Below are 20,100 nucleotides of genomic sequence, written 5' to 3' on the forward strand. Positions count from 1 at the left end.
CCCTGCCCTGCAAGGTGAGGACAGAGCATCACCAGGGGCGGGGCTTCTGCCTCACCTGCCCCACCTCTGGTGCTGTCGCAGAGCCCCCGACGTTGCACATGGTCCCCCTCACTATTTGCATTTCTCACCCTGTGCTTTTACTCCTCTTCTCCTCAGGGGCCACCCGGAGAGTGTGAGTGATGAGAGCAAACACAAATGATCCAAATTCTCAGGGGTCATTTTCCTGACACGTCAGGGTCAAAAGGAGAACATTAAAAGCATAGCTTAACCTCCTCTGTCACCTCAACTGAGTGTTTTCTCGAAAGAGGAAAGCAAGCTCATGATATATGAGGCATTATTGTTGCTTCCGCTGTCACATTATGACAGGAAAAGTGGTTGTTTCAATTTAAATGGATTTGGACATAGTTCTTCTTTGAATGAACAAATTGAGGAAGAGAACATGTGTGAGATTTTGGATTTAAGCCCTTAAATATTAGGATTAAAATAAATGGTGTTTGGGACTTCTGTGGTGGTCCAGTGGTTAAGACTCCGAGTTCCCAATCCAGGGAGCCCAGGTTCAATCCCTGATCAGGGAACTAGATCCCACACACTGCAGCTAAGACCTGGTGCGACCAAATTAATTAATGAGTTAAATAATAAAATAAGTGGTCTTGAGTAGTTCTATGGTGGTCCTTCAGGGACAGAATGGGTCTGCTGGACATGACTGGTCTGGCTGCTTTAACTGGACCAGTTGACTTTGACCAGCTCAACCATGTCTAAGAAGTAAAGTGTCCTGCTATCTAGGACCTACAGGGGAGAGAGGGTGTGTTGATGACCAGATCCTGGCTTCTGGCAGCCCTGTCCTTCTCTGATGGCTGAAAGGTGTGGGGAGAACAGGTGAGCGGGTGGGCCACTCCTAGTGCTGCTGACATCCCTGATCCTTCATTCCCACTGAGGTAATCTCTCAGGCTCAGGCTCATACTCTCTTAGCTAAAAACATCTCCCTATTTTAATATGTTAATAGAGCACATCCTTAGCCCCTTCCTCCCCTGCCCAGGCACAACTTACTGTGACTCTCCACCCCTTCTAGGGGGCTTTTGTAAGTTCCTTATGTCCCCAGAGTGGGCTTCCCTAGTGGCTCAGATGGTAAGGAATCTGCCTACAATGTAGGAGACACAGGTGGATCCCTGGGTTGGGAAGAGCCCTTGGAGAAGGGAAAGGCTACCCACTCCAGTATTCTGGCCTGGGGAATCCCATGGGCAGAAGAGCCTCGTGGACTACAGTCCATGCTATCATAAAGAGTCAGAGATGAGCAACTAATACTTATGTCCCCAGAAGAGACCCCTTTCTTTAGTCACCTAAAAGGAAGAAGGGTGTGCCTGTCAAGGTTTCCTGTCTTTTACGATTCATCATATACAATTATTAACCAATATTGACTTAATTCAAGTCTTTGACATTAAATTTTTATTGTAAAGCATTCAGCATACAAAAAGGTGAGAAGAATAACGTGATGAACACCTGTGTACCCACAGCCTACTTAAGATGGAAAGTATTACTGTATCGATTATCTATTTCTGTTAACATTCATGCCAACATGTAATGGTGTAAAACAATAAACATTTGTTATCTTCACTATGTATAACATAGATAACTGATGAGAACCTGCTGTATAGCTCAGGGAACTCTACTCAGTGCTCTGTGGTTGACTTAAATGGGAAGGAGATCCAAAAAAAGAGGGGACGACCTAGAGGGGGTGGGAGGGAGGCTCTAGAGGAGGGGATATATGTATACATGTAGCTGATTCATGTTGTTGCATGGCAGAAACCAACACAACATTGTAGAGACATTATCCTCCAATTAAAAATAAATTTAAAAGAAGCAAAAAAGAGGGGATATATATATATATGCATAGCTGATTCACTTTGCCGTACAGTAGAAGCTAACACAACGTTGTAAAGCAACTATACTCCAATAAAAATTAATTTTAAAAAAAGAAGGAACACGGGTCCTGCACACACCCTGATCCTTAATAGCAACTTTGTCCTTGAAACATTGCTATAAAACTCCTCACCAGATCCTCCCCGGGTTGGGACACACATTTGAGGGCATGAAACTGCTGTGTCCCCTTTTGCCTGGCAAAGCAATGAAGTGACTTTTCTACGTCAACCCCCTTCCCCCCACCAATCTTGTATCTTCTACATAGAGTCTGTGTCAGGGATCTGGGAGCAGTTCAGACCCCAGGGTCAGCTCCCTGGGCTCAGGGTCAAGATCAAGATGTGGCCTGGGACTGCAGTCCTTGGAGGATTCATGTGGCTGTTGGTAGGAGCCTCAGTTCCTTGCTGCGTGGCCCTCTCTGTGGTGCTGTGTGGGTGATCTCACAGCATAGTGGCCGGTTTTCCCCTGAGTGAGTGATGTAAGAATAGTGCATCCCTTTCAGGACCTGTTCACTAGAGACGGCCCAGGGAAGGCGAAGTGGGATCCACCTTTTGAGGGGATTGTGCAAGAACTTGTGGAATGTTTGAATCCACCACAATGAGCTGTGCAACTAGAGCCCCTCCCTGCTGGCACCCTCTTGTCCCCACATAGAGTAACTGCTGTGAGAGTTAGATGTTTACACTCACTGCGTGTGTCAGCGCAGCCATGCCTGTGAGTTTTCTTGTCTTGAAGTATGATGTAACTGATATCAAAGTGCGTGTATTTTTCTGTAGCTTGCCTTTTCTGCTGCATCTTCTGTGTGTGAGATTCATCCCTGGGAAAACATGTAGCTGTCATTTCGGACCTTCTCAATGGTGCGTGGGGTTTCATTGTAGGAATGTGATGTAACCTGTCTGTTCTCCATTGGTGGATGTTCAGGTGCTTCCCAGGTTGTTACTATTACAGACAAGGCTGTTAGGAATACCCAGTGTGTCTCTACAAGACCATGAGCCAGATTTGCCTAGAATATTTAGTGAGACTGGTAATTGTTGCAGGAGACAGTACATGAGTCTTCCTATTTTGCAAAAGCAGCAAAATTTGTTTTCTGAAGAGTGTCTCCTGTTGAGCAGTCCTGCCAGTTTTGCATGTGTGTGTGCGCGTCCCACTTGTCCTATTCCTTGGCAACACTTACTATTGTCAGATGTTTTTGTCAGTCTGGTGGGGAAAGTGGTATCTCTAAGGGGTCTTAGTTTACATTTCTCTGCCTGCCAGTAAGGTTGAACATCTTTTCATTTATTTATATGAAATTATATATATATATATGTTTCATGTATTTTTATTCTGTGAATTACTGATTCATGTCATTTACTCATTTTCTAAATTCTTTTAAAGATATTTATTTGTGCTGGGTCTTAGTTGCAGCTCACGTGCTCTTCGTTGTGGCATTCAGGCCTCTCTCTAGTTGTGGCACATGGGCTCAGTAGTTGCAGCTCTCAGGCTTAGCTGTCCTGTGGCATGTGGGATCTTATTTCCCTGACCAGAGATCAAACTTGGGTCTGCTGCATTCGAAGGCAGATTCTTAACCATCGGACCACCAAGGAAGTCCCCATTTTTTGATTCTTACTGATTTCTTAATGATCCCTCTTTTGGTTTATGTATTATAAATATCTTCCCCTTTTCTTCCTGGTGGCATAATGTGGGAGCTAAGAGCATGGACTTAGGGGCTAAGTGCCGGGGTTAAACCCCAACCTCAGCACTTCCTGTGTGACCTCAATCATTTTTATGAGCCTCAGTTTTCACACCTGTAAAATGGGGCTGATGATCATCTTCACTACCTTGCAGTGGTGCTGGGAGTATTAAAACGTCCCCACCTGTGAAGCCTGAGTGCCTGTCCTGGTGAGCACAGGATGGATGGAATAACCCTCGCTGTGACAGGCCCCACGGACCGTGTGGACATCCCAGCATCTTGTCTGGAGCCCTCCAGAGCGCCGTGTCCTCCTCTGATATGATTGCAGGCAGTGCTTCTCTTTGACTCCTGGCGTCTGGATGACTGCCCCCACCCCACCCACCCAGCATCCTTGAGCTGCCTGAATAGAAAATGAAATCCCAGCATCCCTCCAGGGACGGCTGTCAGGGGATTGGAAGGCATCAAGTGCCTTGCAGCAAAAATAGAAGCCTCTTTTGCTTAGGAAGGAATAGTAGTGAGGAAGGCCAGGTTGACCCAGGCTGAGAGGGCTCGTTTCAATCCCCTGCTTCCACCCTACGCCAGCCAGGGTCTGTGCAGACCTGGTGGACTGCTTTCTACCTTGGCACTGAGTTCTGGTCTTTTATACCTTGGTGTCTAATTGTCCTTTCCTTCCCCAAAGCCAGGGAAGGAGTCCATGGACACAGGAGTCCATGACACAGGGAATACTAGATATTCCCTAGTAATATCAAGCATCACTAGGGAAATGTGTCAGGATTACAGAGTTGTAAACACCCCTACCACAAAGAGCAGGGGTAGCTGTATTTCAGTCCTTGGGTCGCCATCTCCTGCTTAAGGTCAACTTTATGGAAGATGAGGGTGCTGTTGGGTCAGGACATGTTAATTCAACCCCAATGTTAATCACTTAGCTCTAGACTGTATAAGGAGCTCCCAGGTTTATTTAGTAGAACCCTGAGGGAGGATTTTACATAAAGCAAACATAGAGAAAGAGATACTGAACATCAGAGCCAGTTTGGATTTGTAGCAGATTTCTGGGATTTGACACAGATAGAATCACCACACATCTTTGCTGCCGACTCTGCCTTCAGGGTGGTCTGTCAGGCCCCAGGATGGGAAACAAAGAACCCTCTTGAGAGAACAGTCCCTTCTCAGTAAACTCATCACATAGAAATTCTCCCTGTTGGAATTCGGAGAAGGAAGTGAGGAATCTGGGGACAGAATGTTAGCATCTGTGATGCCTGCCACCTTCAGGCTTTGAAAACTAAACTTTCAAGAGTGGAGGGTGTGACTCTTTTAATGGTATTGATTTGTGTGTTATCCTTAATTCAGTATTTTAAGAGGGTGTTTAGAAGCCACTTTCTCAAACAAAACAATTGCTTTTCAAACTTGGATACCACTGAAGATGGATTTCAAAGCCAGTCTCTTCCCCAGACATTTGTACAAATGAGAATCTTAAGGTTTGAACTTTGATTCTAAAGACACAACTTTTTGCCCAGAAGGAGCAAAATAATACCTGTGGGTGTTTCTATCAATAAATTATTAGCATTTGAAGACTTTCCCTTGCATCTCGCTAGAGGACTCTGTTATTTACAATTTAAGATTTTTACTTGTGAACATCCAATTGGTGCCCATCCATGGAGCATCTCAACTTTACCATCGCTCTCTCCCAGCCCCGAGTCTTCTTCATACAATGACCTGGGCTGTGTCCCCTGCGTCCATCTGGCTCAGAGGACCTGGAGCCCCTCTCTGAGGTCATCCCCTATTTCCCCACAGTCACTGGTCTGTGGCCAGTTCTTGGAGCCCCAATTCTTTCCCTGCTCTATATGAGACTGCTGTGCTTGACTGACACTGTCCCCCAGGAAGCAGCAGACCCCCAGGCCCCACCCGGGCCCCACTTCCCAATTCCATCCTGTGGTTCCAGTCACACCCAAGGGAACACGGGCCATCTCACTGCTTACCCCAGGGCAGCTTGGCTGAGCTACAGAGCCAGGTCCCAGAAGCCACCTTGAGCCATGGCTTACCTGCCAGATGCTGACCTTTGCCAGCTGACTGTCTGCTCTTTGAGAAAGCAGAGTATAGGCAAGTCCCATGTCCACGTGTGCTGGCCTGAGACAGCAGTGCAAGTGTGAACCTCCATTCCAGGCTTTCCCTCATGCAATGGTCCTCTAGTCTTACGAACACCTGAGTTTAAGGGCTGCTGCAGTCACCAGTGGAGAAGGCAATGGCACCCTACTCCAGTACTCTTGCCTGGAACATCCCATGGACGGAGGAGCCTGGTAGGCTGCAGTCCATGGGATCGCTAAGAGTCGGACACTACTGAGCGACTTCACTTTTCACTTTCATGCATTGGAGAAGGAAATGGCAACCCACTCCAGTGTTCTTGCCTGGAGAATCCTAGGGACGGGGCTTCCATCTATGGGGTCGCACAGAATCGGACGACTGAAGCGACTTAGCAGCAGCAGCAGCCACCAGGCTGGGACCGCAGGAGTCACACCTGAGCTGACTGTGGTGTGCTGACGTCTGCCTCTGATGTACCTGACCATGGCCATGGCGCGCTGCACACACCCCTCCCAAACCCCCGCCCAGGGCTTCCACTCAGTGTGGCCGGAGTCCTTTGTCAGCAAGTGATTCCTGGAGCCTGGATTATTACTGCTCATCACATCCCACCTGTTCTTCCCCATAGTGTCCCAGGTCTCCCTGCACCTTGGTGCCCAGGCCGCAGCCCCTTACAAAGCCCAATGTTGCCAGTTTAAGTCAAGGAAATTCCTTCAGCCATAGCTCATGGGTCAGCTGGAGAAAGAAATTTTATTCTGGGCAATGGGTTGGTGGTTCTGCTGTGCTGATGTTTCCAGGCAGACTTTCCATTTCTGTCGTGGACAGGTGACCTCCGTCTCCTGCTCCTTGTCCCCAGGTGCGCCTCAGGACAGCTTCCAGGTCTGGGAGTCCGTGAAACTGTGGAATTTGCACTAACTTGGCGAGAAAAAGCTTATGAAGGTTGGTTCTGATCCTTCTCCCACCAGCACTGCCCTTTCCAGGGCTCCCAGGGCAGCCTCTCCTGCTGTGGTGGGGAGGCTCCTGTGAGCAGGCCTGTCTAGGGCCATGGCCATTTTCCAGATCCCCTTCCCCAATCGCCTGGGCCACCACCAGGCCTCCAGGATCTTTCTGGACCTGGTCTCTCCCACTGATTCCCGTGCCATATTATCAAAAGCAGCTGATCACCTTTATCAGCAAATCTGTGAACCATCGAGTCTCAGGAATGTTTAGAATTTGTTTATTCCCAAGCATCTGGAAACGTGACATTTCATACACCCTGTTTGATCAGAGATCCAATTTATTGTTGGAAGTGTGCATGTGGAATCATGGGGACCCTCTCAGGGCAGTGAGCTGGCATCTGTGAGAAAATTAATTATTTCTCAAACCAGATACCTACGGCTGTAGCCCCAGTATTCACGGGAGCATCAACTCTCGTGGTGTTTGAAGTCAGGAGGCTGAAGGGCTTTGGTTGGCAGTGTTGTCTGTGCCTGAATTCTGCTGTGGGCTTAGAGCTGGCAGGCAGAGAGGCCTGCCTTTCCTTTTGCACTGGTTCTGAGGGCAGGGGGCCTGGCCCCAGAGGATCTGGTCATCAGCATGTGGACAGGAAGTGGCTCCGCAGAGTCTCCTGGTCTCCTGCGACTTCCTGTCTCTAGTCTCACCAGGGAAGCTGGGCTCAGGATGACCTAAACACCCACCAGCCTGTGCCTGGACTGACCATGTTGACAGTGGCTGCGTGTTTTAATCTTTTGGGGAGTTCTCAGAACTGTGAACTCAGAACTGTGTCCTGAGTTCCCAGCCTGGAGGTTGATGATATAAGAGGATGAGGGGGCTATTACAGGAATGGCTGTGAGTTACCAAAAGAGCAGATTCTGGTATTTCTGTCCAGTCACGCGTGACCGAAAGGGACAGAGCAGGTGACTCGTGCTGGCTGCATCTCGAAGGGATGGGTAGAGACCCAGGACATGTGTTTGGTACAAGGAGGAGTGGCCGGCTCATACATGGCCGAGGAGATCCTGAATGTTCCAAACCTCTGGGTTCATTCTGGCCGCTGTGCCTGGCCAGGGGGCGGGTGGACTAAGGGCAAACCAGGGAGGTGACAGTGGATGCCTGAGGCCTTCCTGGATGCCCCCACCCACGACTTTGCTGGACTTGTCTTTGAGATGAGCCATCTGTCGGGAGACGCAGGTCAGGAAAACAACACAGCTCTGCTATAGCCGGTGCAAGCCAGGGCCCCCCAGAGGTTGGGGAGAGGGCACTGCTGCCAGGGAAAGAAAATTCATATTTTCTTTAGAGAAGATGAGAAGTGGCGCTGGATCCAAGCTGTAGGTGACCTTGCTGCTGAGTTACAATGCTGCTGGGAAAATGAGAGAAGACAAACACGAAAGGAATGCTAATGAATAGCGGTGGCCGGGAGCCCGGAGCCCTGACACCCCGCCATCCACAAGGGGTGCTCGCGTGAGGCCTATAAATAGACACTTAAAACCGGATGCTAAATTGAGCTGAGATGTGGGCCTGCTTCCTTACGTAAGGAGCTGAGTGCTGCCGGCTGTCCTTCCAAAGTACTTTGACGGTTGGGTGTCTTTGTAGGGAACCTTGGGGAGCAGGCGGGGTGCTCAGGCTACAGGTGGATGACACTGCTCTTTCAGGGGACTCACGGGTGGCAGGCAGGGGGGCAAGGGAGGGAGAGCTGGGCTCTGGAATCCCCCAGGCACTTCTGGGCCTGGAGGGATGGGGGATGCTGGACTTCTGCTAGCCAGCCTGTGCTGGAGGCTTCTAGACCCTTCTCTGCTCTCCTTGGTCCCAGCTGGGCAGAGTTGGGGTGGGGATGCCCAGGGGGGACTGTTGACCTTTCTGAGTGACCTGCTTGAGGTCACAGAGCAAACCTGGAACACACCAAGGAATTGAGGCCCCTCTCCTGTCTCCCAGGGAGGGTTCTTGCTGCTGGACATAATATATAGTGATTTTTTTTTTTTTCTGGCTATACCATGCACCACATGGGATCTTAGTTCTCTGGCTTGGGATTGAGCACAGGGCCCCTGTGTTGGGAGCTCATAGTCTTAACCGCTGGACCACCAGGGAAGTCCCTGGACATGACCTTTAGTACGAGCACTAACCCCTAAGTCACTTCCTCCTGGAGGGGTTGGACGGTGGGGCTGGCAGAAGGAAGGGCAGGCTGTTGAGGCTGCCGTGGCCCCAGGTGGTGTTCTCCAGGTTTTGTGGGGTTTCACCTTCATCCCTCCTGTAAGGTGGTTCCCACTGCCCCCATTTTATACCTGATGGAGCTGAGACCGACACTGTGAAGGGACTTGAAAGGCAGCAGCAGAAGCACTTGCCCTTGGAAAGAAACAGATAAGGGAGGCAAACATCCTTGCTTCCCAGTTGGTGCTAGTGGTAACGAACCCGCCTGCCAATGCACAAGATGTAAGGGATGCAGGTTCGATCCCTGGATCAGGTTGATTCCCTGGAGGAAGGCATGGCAACCCATTCCAGTATTCTTGCCTGAAGAGTCCCATGGATGGAGGAGCCTGGCGGGCTATAGTCCCGCCAGGGACTGTGCATTGCAAAGAGTCAGACACAACTGAAGTGATTTAGCATACACGCATGCACAGGGTGGAGGGTAGCAGCTTATGGTCATGTGACTTGATCACCCTGTGGCTTGGTCACATTGTGGATCTTGGTCACAGTTGGAGCATCTGCAACCTTCTCAGGGCTGGCCCATCATTTTCTTTTACATCCAGATCAAGGCATCTGCACTGGACCAGTTTTGGGTGACCCCCAGTATCCCCAGTTAGCCATTGGCCATACGTCCTGTTTTCCCCAAAGAAGGACACCATCCCCTGACTGCAGACCTGAGGCTAAGGTGAAGGTAGACTCCCTGACCAGTGCAACTGTTCACGAGATGCTACCAGGAGGTGGGGTGCCAGGGAGGAAGCCGCCATTGCCATGGTTTTGGAAGGAACAAAGAAATTCCTTTATTACTTACTCTGACTTCAGCCAAATGAGAGGGAGAAAAGGCATTTGGATGTGACATTTCAGACTGGGAAACCCATCCTCTTGCCCCACCGCAGGCTCTCCATCCCCAGTCATCTCCTGCCCCACATGAACTCCCTTCCAACCCATGGCCTGGTGGTCCTGACGCCTTTGACTCTGGCTTTCTTCTCCAACTCACACTTGCGAAGCACCCTCTGTTCAAGGAGACCATGAAACCTGAAGTCCTCTTTTCTGTTCTCTTCCTGAAACTGTGCTGCCTAGGAGGAAGGGTGGGCTGGGAAGCCGGGCAGGGGAGAGGAGAGGTGGCCTGCCTTCTCTCTCATTCCTTTAATTTCCTTTCATCCCCTTCCAGCCCCCACTTGCACACCCACCTCTTCTGAGAGTGCCCCAGAATACTGCTTCTGCCAACTAGTGGGGTCAAGCTTTGTTGTGGGAAAATACATATTCATGAGGGCTTTGAGGAACTTCATTGAAATGCTGACAGCCTCTCCAGCCAGAGCGATACATAAGCCATCGCTTTATTTGTCCAACATGATGTTAAGGCAATGATCATGTGATGAATGGCCAAAGAAACATTTTAATTATTTGTTTCAGGGTGATTTCTGATCATCTCATTAGAATTATAATCAGTTCACTTTCCCAGGTATTCAAGTCTCTCACTCATTTAAATTTCTACACCGAAAGGAGCGCTCTGTAGGGGCACCCATGTCATTTCTGAAACCAAAGTAATTTCCTCTCTTTTCTTCTGTTTTATTCCAGAAAGATTTCATCACCAGGAGGGTTTTCAGGACCTTACCAAACTGCTTGTTTCCGGTAAGAATTGAGAGGTTACCTTGCATGGTGTGTGTGGTATTTGGTTCTGACCTGTGTGAAACCGAGTCGTTTTACTGGAGGGTTGCTGCAGGTGGGGCTGTACAGCTATCCGGTTCTTCACTTCCTGGGTAGTTGGGTCTGTGTGTGAAGTGTGAAAGTGTTAATCCCTCAGCTGGTCTGACTCTTTGGGATCCCATAGACTGTAGTCCACCAGGCTCCTCTGTCCTTCAACCATCTCCCAGAGTTTGCTCAAATTCATGTCCACTGAGTCCATGATGCCATCCAACCATCTCATCCTCTGTCACCACTCTTCTCCTCCTGCCTTCTATCTTTCCCAGCATCAGGGTCTTTTGCAGTGAGTTGGCTCTTCAAATCAGGTGGCCGATGTATTGGAGCTTCAGCATCAGTCCTTCCAATGAATATTCAGGACTAATTTCCTTTAGGATTGACTGGTTTGATCTCCTTGCTGTCCAAGGGACTCTCAAGAGTCTTCTCCAGCATCACAATTTGAAAGCATCAATTCTTCGGTGCTCAGCCTTCTGAGCGCTGAAAAACTGAAGAAAATAAAAGACCTAGTGGAATATTTATGTATCTTGAAATATCATTAGAGTATCAATGACACTGACAATTGACAAGAAGCTGAGCTCCCTTAGTGATTGCATTCCGCCACCTGCAGTGTTCAGGACAGTCATTTAAGTGAATACACTGATCAGTGTTCTTTGCAGAAAAGTATATTTCTTCTTCGAGAGGAAAGTACAACGAGACAGATATTTTTAACTGATAGTTATGCCAGAATGAATCTCGGAGGAGATCTGCAGAGAGAAGAGACTTGGATGTATTTACTTTTCTACTGCAAGGGAACCATCCTGTCTGTAACTTCAGAATACTACTTCTCAGAGCGTGCCTGTTGTCTTTTCACAGATATCTTTGTGAATGTTCTTCCACTCAAATAGAAGTTGGGGGCTGTGTTCTATTTTTTCTCTCCTGGAGAATTACATTCTGAGTCTCACTATTCCTATACTTATACAACAGGCCCGTGAGGTAGGAAAAGGTAAGACACACGTGTGCACAGGTCCGTCAGAAAAGACCATTAATGTTAGCAACTTCTTTAAGAGAACTGGCACTAAAGTTTTTTTTTAAATTTTTCTTTATTTATTTGTTTTATTTTTGACTGCACTGGGTGTTTGTTGTTGAGAGGGCTTTCTCTAGTCGAGGCAAGTGGGGGCTACTTTCCCGTTGTGGTGCGAGGGCTTCTCGTTGTGGTGGCTTCTCGTTGCAGAGCACAGGCTTTAGACTTAAGGGCTTCAGTAGCTGCGGTTCCCAGGCTCTAGAGCACAGGCTCAGTAGTAGTGGTGCATGGGCTTAGTTGCTCTGAGGCATGTGGGATCTTCCCAGACCAGGGATCAAACCATTGTCCCCTGCATTGGAAGGAAAATTCTTAACCACTGGTCCATCAGGGAAGTCCTAAGCCACATTGAAGCCTGCCTTGTGCTTTACTGCCTGACCGCTGGTCTCTCTGTGGGCTTGTTCACCGCAGAGAGTAACCCTTGGTCTGATTCTTGGCAATGTCTACCCCAATTTCTCGTGGATCATAGATGGTCAGGAAGTCTGTGATTGCATGTAGCTCTGGTTTCTGACACTTTCAGAATCTCATTGTCCTCATCTGTTCAGTGAGGATTCATGACCCGGGGGCGTGATCCTGAGAAAGAACCACAGATGGGGAGGGCATAGCCCATGAAAACTCCCCTAGCCGCCACTTCCTTCTCAGAGGAGGCAGAGAGCAGCTGCTACGATTGCTTCCCTGCCTTGGTGTGTGTGTTCTCAAGCACTTGGAAACGCCTGCTCTGACACCAACTTTTCTTTTTTTTTAAGTTGCACGTTAGGAGAGAAAAAAATTCATCAACACCTTTTTTTAAAAGATGAAAAATGTTTCAAGAAAATAGCACTCTGAGCTGCTACTCAGAGCCCAACATAATTTATGTGATTAAATGAAAGGAAGTTAGCCATTTCTCTATGTAATTTTTATTAATGATGTTCAGATGTAGCTAATTATATCCACTTCTAATTAATTACATGAGTGTTTGCACTGGCCTTCTCTAACTGTGCTCAGTGGAGTCCCAGGAGATGGTCCCTAAAATAGTGGCCCACGTTCAGATCTGACTGGGGACACACTGTGTGTACCATGCCCCCACCCCCACCCTGCCCCCTCCCTGGGTCCCAGAGAGCCATATTAAGAGCCTTGACTAGTCTTGCAAGAAAGCAACTCATTAAATTCTGCATAACGCATCATTTTCCAAACTTATTTATACCACATGTACTTGTAGATCATCCAGAAAATGCTATTTAAAGTCAGAACAATTCTAACACCCTAGCTTGGGCTCAAACTGCTTGATAACTTATATGTTGTTTGGGTTTTGTTTTAATTTCCTTTTAAGTTTTTTATTTTATATTTAAAATTTTTTTTATGTTGGGTCTTCATTGCAGTAAACAGGCTTTCTCTATTTGTGGGCTTCTGTTTTCGTGAAGTACAGGCTCTGGAGCACACAGGCTCTCTAATTGTGTCACGAGGGCTTAGGTGCCCCGTGGCATGTGGGATCTTAGTTCCCCGACCAGGGATCGAACCCTTGTCCCCTGCACTGGAAGGAGGACTCTTAACCACTAGACCGCCAGGGAAATCCCCAGGGTGTGTATGTTTATGGAGCCAGCCCTTCAGTCTCCCCAGGCAACACTGCTGGGGTCTTCCCATGGGGCAGGTTGTCCTGCAAAGAGCTGTGTTTTCATATAGTCATGGTTGCCACAGACTCATCTGAGACCATCATGTACTGTCCTTCAGTCGTGTACACAAGTGCAGGGAAACGTGGGGGTGGCATGCCAGCCCTTCAGGGGGGCTGTCAAGATGAAGATTAGTTCTTGGATGTGCCTACCCCCTCCTGCCTGGGCCCCTCTGTGGCAGAGACCCTCAACTTCCAGGGAAGGCCATGTCATTGACCATGTCCTGACCTCGTGGCTCAGAACTGGGACTCAGCTCCTGGGGAGGTCCTCCTGGGAAGGTCCTCCTGGGAGAGGCAAAGGGAGCCCTTGCCCTCTGGTGATCAGCTAGGACGTGTCTGGTGCTCTGGTGGCCACGCATCTTTGTGTTAGGGAGGTGAAGAGGGGACCCCAGGGGAGGTGACCAGTCAGTGTAGCTCGTTGTGTGGGAGGAAGTGCCTCTTGATTGCTCATCTTGAAGGGTGAGAGCACATTCCTGGGACAGAGAGGGAGGGAGGTGGGGCAGAACCTGGCCTGACAAGGACGGAGGAGTGGGAAGGTGAGATAGTAGGGCAGACCGCCCTATTTAGATGGACATGGAACCTGGCAGAGTTTCACCAGGGGCCAACTCTTGGGATGAGTGTGGAAGATGGGAGCCAGGGTGAATTGGGCCCTAGAGACGCCTCTTGTGGCTCCGGGGGGAGACGATGTGGCCGAAAGAAAGGCTGTGGGGTGGAGGAAGGGCCCGAGGGGAGCTTCTTGGGGAGGAATGTGCAGAGGGTCCTAGGGAAAGAGTGGTCAATGAGGGTAGGAGATGGGACCTCGAGGGAAAGCAGGTCACTTTGGAGGTGGGAAAGGATTGTTGGATTCCAGCTTCAGGAAGGATGGGGGAGTTTTTGAAGGGTGGGTGGAAGCAGAGAGTCAGGCCACGAGTGGGGGTGGACTCAGTGAGAGCCTGAGGGGACCAACCAGAAAGTGCAAGGAAAACAGGAAGGGGTCTGGACTCTCTGGCTGTGGCTGGGTGGTGGGTCCCTGGAGACCGAGGAGGATTATAAAAGACATGGTGAATGTAGGCTTTTTCTTCTGCATGGAAACTGCCCAAGAAGCCGGGGAGAGGAGAGAGTGTGAACAGTGGGAACAAGATATTCTTCAGTGAGGATGGAAGATTATGTTCATTGTGGTCCAGGGATGAAGTGGTGGGTGTAAGGACGCAGCGAGGAGGGTGGAGGGAGAGGGGACTGGTGAGGAGAGAATCCAGGGGTTTCAAGCTGTGATCTCGCCTCTCTCTGGGAAGTAGAGCCAAGCCCAAGACCGCAGAAAGGAATCCCTGAGATGCAAATACATCCAGCACCTGCATTCCTCTTTTGAATGAATGTCTCCAGGCGTGGCCAGGGCACTTTGGGACAGTGCTGTGACTCACCTTGGGTTGCTTGTGAGAGTCGTCCCCAAAGATGACCACCAGTACTATTTTCAGCCATCAAGACGCCGGCGTATCTGTGCGACCTCCCTAAGTCCTGGCTGAGGAAGAGCGACGCTCTTTGGGAAGTGTGTCTGTTTTTTGTTTGTCGATACCCAGTCTTGCCAGCCCCACTTCGGGTCCTGCAGCCAAGCAGAGGCATCGCGTGGTGGGAGCTCTGCGAAGCTTGCCAGCCTGAGACTTGTCCCTTGCCAAAGAAAATTAACTCTCGCCTGGGAGACTGTGAGATTGCACTTGAGAAAAATCCATCAGCTGTGCAGACTGGTTAGCTTTGGGATAAATCCTGACTTCCTCTCCTTCTCTCAAGCTTCTGTGGGGGTTGGGAGGGTGGTTGTAGATTGGGCTGGAGTTTGCAGCATTCCAGCTGTGCCCATGTTAATTGCAAGGACTCCGCTGGACTCTGGAAGCCCCCATGGCCTCCTCTGTGAGGTCCTATGCAGGCACAGAGCAGCCTGGGAGCAGCCCCCTTGCCTGTGATCCCCCTTCTTTCTGCTGCTTCTTCCTCCCGCCTCCCCTCAGCTGGTCCAGAGGCAGCCAGTGCACCCCTCTCCTGGGCAGAGCTCTGTGCCAGGCAGACGTAGAAGTAGGCTTAATCAGAGCTTCTTCAGTTCTGTAAGTGGAGGTCTTGATTCCTGCTTTCCAGAGAGGAAGATGGCTCATGGACATGAGGTCTTAGACCCTCGGGCTGAGCTGGCTCTCCCAGGCATGGCGTCATGAGGGGAGCCTGCAGCAGGCCTCCCAGGTGGGTTCCGAGGCACCCACCACCTGCAGCTATGGTTGCCAAGGTCACGGTTACTGTTCCTAGGAGGGAGGGGGCCCGGAGAGATCCTGGGGCCCAGTCCTGCTTTGATGGAAAGTTGCTTTGCCCCCTGAAGCATTTTTGTTTTCTCATTCTGTAAAGGACTTGGGGCAGGGCAGGGGGGGAAGCTTAGTGGGTACAGGGTTCATTTGTACGAGATGAAGGGAGCTTGGGGGATGCATGGGGTGGTGGTAGCACAATGGTGTGAACGCACTTGATGGCACTGAACTGTGCACTTGACAGTGGTCTGGATGGTAAGGTTTATGTTGTGTTTATTTAACCACAGTTTAAAAAACAAAAGAGAGAAAGGATACAGCATGTAGCTGGTAAACACTCACTCATTGAACAGGCCCGGCCATGGAGACATCGGTGCATATAGAGTCTCCCCATAATTCATGCTCTGAGTTTCCGTCCCCACCTCTCTGGGACTTGGTTTCCGGCCTCTCTTGCTCATCTCCCCCAGTGTCATTGTCACTGTCTCTGTCCTTCTTCCAGTCAGGTCCAGCTGCTGTCTAGGGTAGTTTTACCAGGATGGAGGTGTGTGTGTGTATGTGTGTATAGGTGTGTGTGTGCAATGGTTTTTAGTTCACACCTTTTAAAAAAATTTTATTTACTTTTTAATTGAAGAATAATTGCTTTACAGCATTTTGTTGTTTTCTGTCAAATATCAACATGAATCAGCCATAGGTGTACATATGTCCTCTCTCTCTTGAACCTCCCTCCTATCTTCCTCCCCATCCCACCCCTCTAGGTTGATACAGAGCCACTGTTTGAGTTCTCTGAGTTCACACCTTCTTGATATGTGTGTGGTGTCAGTTATGTGATTGATTTTTTAATATTAAACTAACCTTGCATTCTGGACTAAATGCAACTGAATTGTGACATATAATTTATATATATAAACTGATTTGACAGTTTTTTATTATTATTTTTTTTTATTAGTTGGAGGCTAATTACTTCACAACATTTCAGTGGGTTTTGTCATACATTGACATGAATCAGCCATAGAGTTACACGTATTCCCCCTCCCGATCCCCCCTCCCACCTCCCTCTCCACCCGATTCCTCTGGGTCTTCCCAGTGCACCAGGCTCGAGCACTTGACTCATGCATCCCACCTGGGCTGGTGATCTGTTTCACCATAGATAATATACATGCTGTTCTTTCGAAACATCCCACCCTCACCTTCTCCCACAGAGTTCAAAAGTCTGTTCTGTACTTCTGTGTCTCTTTTTCTGTTTTGCATATAGGGTTATCGTTACCATCTTTCTAAATTCCATATGTATGTGTTAGTATACTGTAATGTTCTTTATCTTTCTGGCTTACTTCACTCTGTATAATGGGCTCCAGTTTCATCCATCTCGTTAGAACTGATTCAAATGAATTCTTTTTAACGGCTGAGTAATATTCCATGGTGTATATGTACCACAGCTTCCTTATCCATTCATCTGCTGATGGGCATCTAGGTTGCTTCCATGTCCTGGCTATTATAAACAGTGCTGTGATGAACATTGGGGTGCACGTGTCTCTTTCAGATCTGGTTTCCTCAGTGTGTATGCCCAGAAGTGGTATTGCTGGGTCATATGGCAGTTCTATTTCCAGTTTTTTAAGAAATCTCCACACTGTTCTCCATAGTGGCTGTACTAGTTTGCATTCCCACCAACAGTGTAAGAGGGTTCCCTTTTCTCCACACCCTCTCCAGCATTTATTGCTTGTAGACTTTTGGATAGCAGCCATCCTGACTGGCGTGTAATGGTACCTCATTGTGGTTTTGATTTGCATTTCTCTGATAATGAGTGATGTTGAGCATCTTTTCATGGGGTTGTTAGCCATCTGTATGTCTTCTTTGGAGAAATGTCTGTTTAGTTCTTTGGCCCATTTTTTGATTGGGTCATTTATTTTTCTGGAATTGAGCTGCAGGAGTTGCTTGTATATTTTTGAGATTAATCCTTTGTCTGTTTCTTCATTTGCTATTATTTTCTCCCAATCCGAGGGCTGTCTTTTCACCTTACTTATAGTTTCCTTTGTAGTGCAAAAGTTTTTAAGTTTCATTAGGTCCCATTTGTTTATTTTTGCTTTTATTTCCAATATTCTGGGAGGTGGGTCATAGAAGATCTTGCTGTGATTTATGTCGGAGAGTGTTTTGCCAATGTTTTCCTCTAGGAGTTTTATAGTTTCTGGTCTTACATTTCGATCTTTAATCCATTTTGAGTTTATTTTTGTGTATGGTGTTAGAAAGTGTTCTAGTTTCATTCTTTTACAAGTGGTTGACCAGTTTTCCCAGCACCACTTGTTAAAGAGGTTGTCTTTTTTCCATTGTATATCCTTGCCTCCTTTGTCAAAGATAAGGTGTCCATAGGTTCGTGGATTTATCTCTGGGCTTTCCATTCTGTTCCATTGATCTATATTTCTGTCTTTGTGGCAGTACCATACTGTGATTTGACAGTTTTTTATTGTTTCTTTGTAAACTGTTTCAAAGTGACTTGCCTTATATTTTGTATTCATATAACATCAAGTTCAGATTTGGGTATCAAGGTCATGGTGGCCATTCAAAGTGAGTTGGGAAGTGTATCTTCTTTTATGTTCCCTGAAAGATTTTGGGTAGTGCTGGTGTTTTGTTGTTGTTGTTTGTTTTTGTTTTTGCATAACTGTTTGGAAGAATTCAATTGGGAATCCACTGGGATCTGAAGTTATTTGATAAGAGGAAAGAGGATTTTAAATTGTAGATTCAATTTCTTTAGTAAATACTGGACCGTTTGGATTTTTGTTTCTTCTAGTGTCAGATTTGCTAAGTTCTGTTTCAGTGACTTGTTCATTTCATATAAATTGTTATTAGTTGTTCATAATATCCATTATTATATTTTACAAGTGGTATCCACCTTTTCATTCCTGATACTATAATTTGTGTACCTTCCCTCTCTCTCATCTTTTATCAGTATAGCTAAGACTTTATCATCATTTGGGCTTGGTTGATTTTTCTCTGTTGCACATTTGTTTTCTATTTTAATTTTTACCTGCCCTACATTCGTTTTCTTCTTTACCTTTATTTGAGTTTTAATTTGTTGGTCTTTTCAAAGTGTCTGTGTGCTCAGTTGCTCAGTTGCATCTGACTCTTTGTGGCCCATGAACTATAGCCTGCCAGGCTCCCCTGTCCATAGGATTTTCCAGGCAGGAATATTGAAGTGGGTTGCCATTTCCTTCTCCAGGGGAATCTTCCTGACCCAGGGATTGAACTCATATCTCTTGTATCTCCTTCATTGACAGGAAGATTCTTTACCACTGCACCATCTGGGAAGCCCTAGTAAATGGATATTTAGATTATTTATTTTTCCAGTGTTTTTTGTTTCCTAATAAATGAATTTAAGGCTATGCATTCCCTTATAAGCCTCCTTTAACAGAATCTATTTTTTAAAAAAATTGTGGTAAAACACAAAACATTAAAATTTACCATCTTAAAATTTTTTAAGTGTACAGTTCAATAAGGTAAACTATATTCACATTGTTAGAAAACTTTATCTCCAGGACTTTTTCATCCTGCAGATCTGAAACACTGTACCTGTTAAAAAATGACTCCCCCTTTTCCCTCTTACTCCCAGTCACTGGCAACCACCATTCTAGTTTGTGTTTCTATGAATTTGACTACTTTAGAAACCTCCTATGAGTGGAATCATACAGTATTTGTCCTTTTGTGATTGACTTATTTCATTTAGCATGATGTCCTCAAGATTCATCCATATTGTAGCTTGGATCAGAATTTCCTTCCTTTTTTAAGGCTGAATAATATTCCACTGTGAGGATATGCCACAGTTTCTTTGTCCATTCATCTATCAATGGACAGGTGTTCTTTCCACCTTTTGAATACTGTGAATAGCCCAGCTGTGAATATGAGTGTGTAACTATTTTTTGACGTGTGGTATTTTCATTATTAACCAGTACAAAATGTTTTTAAATTTTGTATTTATGTTCTTTTTAGTTAGTTTCTCTTTCATGTCTGACTCTTTGTGGCCCTGTGGACTATAGCCCACCAGGCTCCTCTGTCCAGAGGATTCTGCAGGCAAGAATACTGGAGTGGGTAGCCATCCCCTGTGTTCTATTATGTTCTGTTCTGTTTATAGGTTATTTAGAAGTGGTTCATCCCCAAATATCTGCATATTTTCTAGTTATATTTTTATTTATTTCTGGTGTAATTACACTGTAATCAGAAACATATTCTTTATGGTTTCAACATTTTGAAATTTGTTTAGACTCATTTTAGTCTTATCTACCTGTGATTAATTTTGACACAATTTTCTATGTGCAGTTGTATGTATTTCCTCATTGCAGTAAGTTTTATCTGTTAATGAGGACATTTTTGGCAACTGTGGTGTTCAAATCTAATTCTACTCTGATTTTTGTTTGCTTATTTTAAATCATTTACTGAAAGAAGCGTATTAAAAAGTATCCCATAGTGATTTCAGAGTTGTCTTTTTGAGTTTGGTTTTTTCTCCTTTTATAAAGTTTGAGAGCATATAGCTTAGTATGCATACACTTAAATTTAAACTTACAATTTATTCCTAGCAGGTTGCCCTTTTTTATCAAGACTTTTTATTTTTTTCCTTTAATTATGCTTCTTTTCTTACTGTGAATATTAATGCAATTACACC

General features: G+C 46.8%; 1 protein-coding gene across 1 annotated transcript in view; it reads left to right on the top strand.

The window, feature by feature from the left end:
- The window catches only part of APBA2 (amyloid beta precursor protein binding family A member 2), a 130,853-nt gene that overhangs the window by 62,396 nt on the left and 48,357 nt on the right, over positions 1-20,100 (top strand). The window contains exon 2 of the mRNA XM_065906484.1: positions 10,382-10,435. The gene's annotated coding sequence lies outside the window, so the exon portion shown is untranslated. The remainder of the gene's footprint in view (positions 1-10,381; positions 10,436-20,100) is intronic.

Source organism: Muntiacus reevesi, chromosome 15, assembly GCF_963930625.1.
Source record: "Muntiacus reevesi chromosome 15, mMunRee1.1, whole genome shotgun sequence".
Lineage (NCBI taxonomy): Eukaryota > Metazoa > Chordata > Mammalia > Artiodactyla > Cervidae > Muntiacus > Muntiacus reevesi.